The following is a 6176-nucleotide window of genomic DNA, read 5'->3' on the forward strand; positions in this document are numbered from 1 at the left end:
CCATCTTGCGTGTGTTATGTCATCTTTATTCCTTTCATTCACATTTATACTTTATTTGTTTCATTATGTTTCTGTTCAACGAAACATATGACCCCCTTCAAATGCTTTGCAGCACCAAGTCCTGTGGAGATAAAGCCCAGAGGAAGAGGCTCAAGCACAGCGCTTAGCTGTCTCTCGGGCACAAATACTTTGTGTGAGCTGAGAGGCTCCTCACCTGCCCCGTCATGGCTGCTGTATCTAGGAAATATAAAAAGCTTTCCTGGCTCAACAGTAAGTCCAGTCATCGTAACTCAAATACCCATCCACTAATGAATGGGTATCAAGCTGTGGCACACACAGTGTGTGGGTTCAGCAAATAAAAATGAGTGGATCACTGATGCACACAGCAGCACGGATGAGAATGGAGTCAGGAAGAGGGCTGGAGAGGTGGCTCAGTGGAGAACACTGCCTGGTGTTGAAGAGGACCTGAGTTTGCGTCCCAGGACCCACATGGAGGCTCTCAGCCACCTCTAACTATAGTTCTTGGGAATCTACCGCTTTTTTTTTTTTTTTTTTTGCCTCATTGGGTAAAACAAACATGTATGCACACATAGACACAAATAGAAAGAAATTAAAAAAAAGAAATTTAAAAAGAAAAAGTCATTTAAGTAGCATGGTTACTTGATGGGTCACAGCCAGGTTGGAAAACACAGAGAGAAGAAGCTGGCTTCACTGAAACGCCTCCCAAGAGATGCAACTTCCCTGATCTCCGTGCTCTCCACCGTGGATCAGAACACGCTGACTCACATGCCCAGAAGCGGTCAGTCTCCGTCACCCATCACAGCCCAAGTGACTGGAGCGCACGCGTCCTCCACCTCTGCCATCTTCCTCCTTAGACGGCAGCCCAAGGAATTATCTTGGATGTGGACAAAGATTTATAAACATTACTGGTCCTCAAAGGCTGCGCATTACGGTGAGTAATGACACACAGACAAAATGCCCACTTGCGGGGGCGGGAGAAGCAAGTAGCAGTCCACACACTGGATGTGTGGCTGTGAGGTCTACCGAGAGAATTGGGCAACACGGGAAACAGCCGTGGTCAGTCAGCTACAGAAAGACAAAGGTCGGCTGCTGTGGCCGGGGGCCAGGCACCTGTGTGGGATCCAGGCTTGGCCGCATGCCAGCTGGGACAGTCTGTGAATCACTTGGCTTCCGTTTCCTCATATGTACCGCAGAGACAGCCTACACCTCCTGGGTAGGTGGCAGTCAGGGTGAAATAAGACGACACCGGTGGACAGCTTAGACGAGGCAGGGACTCACAGACGTGCGGCTGGCTCATATTTCTCTCCTTTTCCCTGTGTGTATCTTCCCACCGTTCTGTTATACTGGGTGCGGTGCTTGTGGACTTTGAATTTTAAAAGTAAGACTGGCAAGATGCTTCACTGGGTGACAGCACTTGCCACCAAGCCTAATGACCTGAGTCCCATCCTCAGAACCCACAAGGTGGAAGGACAGAACTGACTCCACAGTTGCTCATTTTATTTACACAAAATGAGCAAATAAATGTAACAAAAAGGAATTAAAAAAAAAACTGTGAAGATCTTTGCTTTTTTTTTTTTTTTTTTTTTTTTGTTCATTTTGTTTTGAGACAGGGTCTCATGCAGCCCAGGCTGGTCTCCAACTCTTGATGTAGTCAAGGATAGCTTTGAACTCCTGATCCTCCTGCCTCCTCTTTCTGAGTGCTAAGATGGCAAGTGAGCACTATCCTACCCTATTTATGCAGTGCTGGGGGATAGAACCAAGGACCTTGTGCGTGCTAGGCAAGTGCTTCTCCCACTGAGCCATGTCCACAGCCTCTACACTGAATATTATGTTAGGGACCCAAAGATGATGGGGCAAAATCAAATTCTCCCTGAGGATTTTTAATGTTCCTGGGAGATGCATAATGAAAAGACACAGCCCTAAAGAACCCCGGCATGAGATGGAAAAGGACGATGCGTGGAGAAGATGACAGTGAAGTTTTGGGTATCTCACAGGAGGGAGTGTGGTTTGCCTGGGAGCAGGGCAAGGTGTCCTAAGGAATGGGTGGCTAAACTTGCCTGGGAGACTAGACTAGACTTCCCTGCTCACAGCGAGCTGTGTGGCAGGGAAGATGCAAGCCATCTGTAAAGCCAGCTGGCTGCCAAAGCTGGCTGGGGTTGTTAGATGTCAGCAGTGGAGGACAGCTCGCTCATGAAGGTCTTGGTCCATCGAGAAGCACTTTTTCATGCCTGGTTTGTTTCAAGTTCTTTGGATATATCACCCCTACTTACACCCATGAAGCCCAGAGGTGACCTCCACTTCAAGCCTCGTCAGATGGAGGGAAGGCAAGGTACAAGAGTGTGGGAAGACTCCGTCAAGGTTCCCCCAGCTAGAAACCCAGGTTCCATTTTCTTGTCACATAGTCAAGTTTAGGCTGGGAAACCTCCTGTCCCCTTCCTTCAGCAGGGAGCTATAGATGGTTTCGCTAGAGAGCTAGAAAGGGATTTTGACCAAGACACCATCCCGAAATCCCTGAAGAAGGCTAGCGGGGTCCTCATTTTCATGTTCCTGTCTTGGGTTCTGGATCCTCCGTAGGAATATGAAGATAAGCTCTCTCTCTCCTTCATGGGGTTTTCAGGAAGGAGGTCAAGGTGACCTCTCAGTCAGAGAGGAGTCATGGATTTCAGCCTTCAACTCTGACCCTCTCAGAGGGGTGAGGCACCTGCTCCGTACCTTAGGGTTCTTGTATTAACAAAGATGGAGCCACAGAGAGAGAAAGAGAGAGAGAGAGAGAGAGAGAGAGAGAGAGAGAGAGAGAGAGTGCCAAATGGAGAGAGAGCTAAAATTTCATCTCAGACTCAAGTGGAGATTAGCCCTGCCAAAATAGCTGTCTTATTGATAACAATAACGATGGCGATTACTGTGTTTTATTTTTCAATCGCAATTATTGCACGTTAAATCATTAACGTTCATTATCCCTACAGTGTGTAATTAGGACAATGGCAGAGAGCTTGCTCTCAACTGTAATGAAGTTTTTATAATTGTGATTTATTGGCGTCAAATTGCCTTTCTTAAAACGAACCCGCACATCACACTCTTAATTCTGGGGAGGGAGTGGCGATTATTTTTAATTAATGTTTTGTGTTTTGCCACGCAGGGGAGAGAGCGGCCCCACCAATATGCTTTGGAGTCAGTGAGGAAGTTAGGTGTTCTGAGGCAGCCAGTGTCTGCCCCATCCCCAAGCCAGCTTCTGTCCCCTCCTTCCAGGCAGCAGCTGCAAGGGGCCCAGAAGAGAATGGCATAGGTGACCGAAGCCAATCCACCCCTAAGTGTGACAATAATATATATTATATAATAAATATAAATAATATATATATAAAAATTTTTTTTCCTCCTTAAAAATGGCTGAGTCTCCAGCCTCTGCCTTGAGAACAAAGTGTGGCGATCATCTCTGGTACCATCTGCTCATGTGGAAAGTCCTTGCCCTTCACGTTCCCTTTTAGGCCCTGTCTAGTTGAGGTTGTATGTGTGTGTGCCTCTAGTGTGTGGGCATACACATGTGCACTCACACGCAGGAGCCAGTGGTCCACCTTGGGCGTCTTCTTCACTTTCCACATCATCATCTTTATTCATTTTATTTTGACATAGGCTCTCACTATGCAGCGCTGGTTGACTTGGAACTCACTCTGTAAGACCAGGCTGGCCTGGAACCCAGCGATCTGCCTGCCTCTGCCTCCTGAGTGCTGGGATGAAAGGCGTGCACCACCACTGACCTGCCTCCCAGACTGTCTTGCTCGAGCTAGGGTCCTCCATCTTGTATCTGGAAAGCCTGAGTGAGCAGGTGCAAGGGATTTGCCCCTTTCTGCTCTTGGTCACCATGTTTGTGCCTCGTTCTAGAGGAGGCCAGAAGAGAGCCTCAGAAGCATGCGACTGGACTTACAGCTGTGAACCACTGTAGTTCCCAGCCACCGTGTGAGTGCTCGGAATCGAACCTGGGTCTTCTGGAATAACTGCCAGTGCTCTCCAACGCTGAATCACTCCTGGCTCTAGAAATGGCAATTTTAGTGGCTCAGAGGAGACTACTCAATGGTGTGGTATTCAAGAAATTCCTCCCCAAAGGGGGAGAGAAAGGCCCACGTTTGAGAGGCGAGTGGGTGAGCTAGAAGTGTGCATTTGGAGGATGGTGGCTTGAGAGCGGGTTGGGGGTTACATGGAGAGGAAATGACCTCGAGAAAGGACTGACTTTCTTGTCATCCACGTGTGCCTGCCCAGGTGGCAGGTGGCACCATCTAACCTGAGTCTTTCTGGATCTCAGCTACCTGCTCACTCTCCAGTGTTCCTCCCCGCCCCCCCCCCCCATGAATCCCTATCAGTCATTCACACTCTAAACACAGGACCAACCCTATCTCTTGACTTGTCTTTGCTGAGGTAGAAAGGGGATAATCTCAGATGGGGACCTTGAGATTTCTCTCCTTCAGTGACACATGTGGACTTGCCACTCTGCTTGCCTAAGCAACTTTTTCCTTGACCTGGAGTGTGGACTTGGGGTGGCAGCTGGGGTCTGATGTATCTGTGTTGGGGTTCCAGGAGGGCACACAGCACATAGCTTCTCTCTATAGGAAGGCTGTGCGCCTCAGTCACCTAGTGGCTAAAGGGAGAGGCTTCAGGATGTGTCAGGTGGAGGGTGGGTGGGGGCCACAACCAGGACTCAGGTTACAACTGTTCCACCAAAGTTCAAGTTAGGCAGCAGGAGAAAACCGGGGTGTCTTCTAGAGTCCTCACAGTCTGGAATTCAATTCCAGACCAAACTGAGCCACCGTTTGTTGTTGTTGGTGGTGTTTTTAGACAGGGTTTCTCTGTCCTAGCTCCATAGACCAGGCTGGCCTTGAACTCAGATATCCCTCTGCCTCTGCCTCTGCCTCTGCCTCCGCCTCCTCTGGGAGTTCAAAGCTTCAGGTTTTGTGAGATGGGGAGAGATAGAGGCAGACACCCGATGTCCTCCTCTGATCCCCCGACACACACATATGCTTAAGCTCTGTGTGCATGCTCACATGGAAGGCTGCGCAGCTAGACGGCATCAAAACGAACACATCCACACAATGATCCCGGGAGAGCCCTCCAGAGAAAGGGCTGGAGACCTAGCATGGGCTCCTTTCCATCTTTGCCCTAAGTTTTCTTCCTCCCCATTCCTCCCCACTCCCCGCCCTGCCTTCTCCTCCTCCACTCACAGGACCCAGTCTGGATTAAGCTCATCTTCATCAATCCCCTCATCCTATTAGGGCTCAGACAGGGACTCTGGACATGAACCTCGGTGTGTCCTTGTTCTTTGTGTCACACTCTGGCTTATGGCGGGGCAACTGTGCACGCTGGTGAAGAAAGACAAACCTATACCCCAGAGGACTTTGAGGAACGAATTTGGTCCATGTACCTCACATCAGACCCAGCCCATGGACTAACAGCTGGGTGCCCTGGGCAGGCAAGCACCTGAGGAAGCTGGGGGTTCTCTCTTCTCAGGCCACCCTGAGGGCTAAGTGCACCAACCCACACCTACACACTTAACATCCTGCCCAGCCCACAGTAGATGATAAGAAACTTTACTGCCAGCCTCCTTTCACTAATGAATCTCTCTATTTAAAGTGAGGTCTGAGGCTCTAGATCAGGAGAGCTGCGGGGAGGGAGAGAAGGCTGCATTTCCCGATGGGGGGAAAGGTGGGCGGCGTCAATCTAATTTCTCAGCTAACGCTACAATTTGCCAGCCCTTGTAATTATTATTTTTATTATGGATACAAATTAAAAATAAACTGAGTGTCGCAATCACAGCAGGAATTAGAGTTCTTCCCTAATTGCTATCTTTGAATCAATCCAAGGTATAATTGAGGTGTGCCCGAGTGCATGTGTGCTCCGAACCGCCCGGTGCTGAGCGAGGCTCCTACCTCATGAGTGAGGTTCAAGGCACCCAGGTGTCTCCTCCAACTCTCTTCTCCTTTTCTTTGTCCTTTTTGGAAGGCCCAGAGAGGCAGGAGGGCCAAGGTGTCTGGAGAGGTAAAGTCCCTTCTATTCACGAGTCCTAAAATTTCCTCCTCAAAATCAACGTTGTGTGTGTGCGTGGGGGGTCTGTGTCTGTGTGTATATGTGTATGTGTGTGTGTGTGTGTGAGTATGTGTGTTTGCGTGTCT

General features: G+C 49.2%; 1 long non-coding RNA gene across 1 annotated transcript; it reads left to right on the forward strand.

The window, feature by feature from the left end:
* Positions 1–809: 809 nt before the first annotated feature.
* LOC132653505 (uncharacterized) lies at positions 810–5819 on the forward strand. The gene is made up of 2 exons (XR_009591235.1): positions 810–952; positions 3649–5819. It is a non-coding gene; the product is annotated as an uncharacterized LOC132653505 (long non-coding RNA).
* The last annotated feature ends 357 nt before the right edge of the window (positions 5820–6176 follow it).

The sequence above is a fragment of the Meriones unguiculatus genome, chromosome 4 (genome assembly GCF_030254825.1).
Source record: "Meriones unguiculatus strain TT.TT164.6M chromosome 4, Bangor_MerUng_6.1, whole genome shotgun sequence".
NCBI lineage: Eukaryota > Metazoa > Chordata > Mammalia > Rodentia > Muridae > Meriones > Meriones unguiculatus.